Source organism: Eptesicus fuscus, chromosome 14, assembly GCF_027574615.1.
Source record: "Eptesicus fuscus isolate TK198812 chromosome 14, DD_ASM_mEF_20220401, whole genome shotgun sequence".
NCBI lineage: Eukaryota > Metazoa > Chordata > Mammalia > Chiroptera > Vespertilionidae > Eptesicus > Eptesicus fuscus.
The window spans coordinates 51,501,180-51,502,212 of NC_072486.1; positions in this window are offsets into that span (position 1 = coordinate 51,501,180).

Sequence of the window (1,033 nt, forward strand, 5' to 3'; positions counted from 1 at the left end):
GCTCCCTCCCCCCCCACCAGGCCTTGGCCTGCTTGCCCCCGTCCAACCCCCAGTACAGCTCCTTAAGCCTGTCCTCTTGCCTGTCCCCAAGGCGTCTGGGGCAGCATGCCCACCCCCAGCTATTTATAGCCATCTCTCCATCACATGACCCCCCACTGCCACATCTGATCCGCGTGGGGTCGAAGCAGGTGTGAGAGCAGTGCGGGGGAGGGGCTGGGGTGAGAACCTGAGGGACAGCCCCGCAGGGAATTCCCTCAGCAGGGCAGCAGCACTGTCCCCCTCCTTAGTCACTAGGAGGCTGCCAGCCCCCAGCCACTGGTCCCTCTATAAATATCGCCCAGACCAGCATGGAAAACTGCTCAGCGTGCTCTCCATCCTGTGTGCGTTCAGAGCGTGTTAAAACTACACCATCCAGTGTCGCACCTCTCTTCTCCAGCATGTGGAAGACCAGGCTGCGGTGCTGGACATGGACGGAGTGATTTCAAGGTCTGGAAACACTGGAGAGTAACTCACCTGGGGGAGTAACTGATGCTGCTCTCCCATCTTTCCCTGCTGAGTTGTTCCCTGTTCTGTATCTTCCCAAGGTTTAGTCCTCGTCTGTCAGACCACCTCTCCCCACCCATCAGTGTTCAGTTTTCTCCTCCAGGTTTGCCTTTCTGTCTGCCAGGGGCTGCTAATAATGCTTTGGTGCCATCCCTTGACCCCACCTTATCTGTCACCCACTGGGTGTGGGGCGCTGTGGAAAGCAGATTGATAGCCTTGGCTTCTGGCATTTCTACCACTTCCCAGAGTGTCAGTGCACAAGCATCATGGATTTATGGGGAGGCACTCAGCTTCCGTGTGGACCGAGGGGTGCCCGCCTGTCTATCCAGTGAGTTACATAACAGGGAGAAGTGGGCCAGGGGCCGGGGGATGCAGAGGAGGGAAGGGACTATTTCTCATGAGAACCCACAAACATAAATGATGATGGGGAAGTACTCTACTATTCTTCCCTTTTTCAGGTCAATAAATCATTTTTGGCCAAGGACAAACT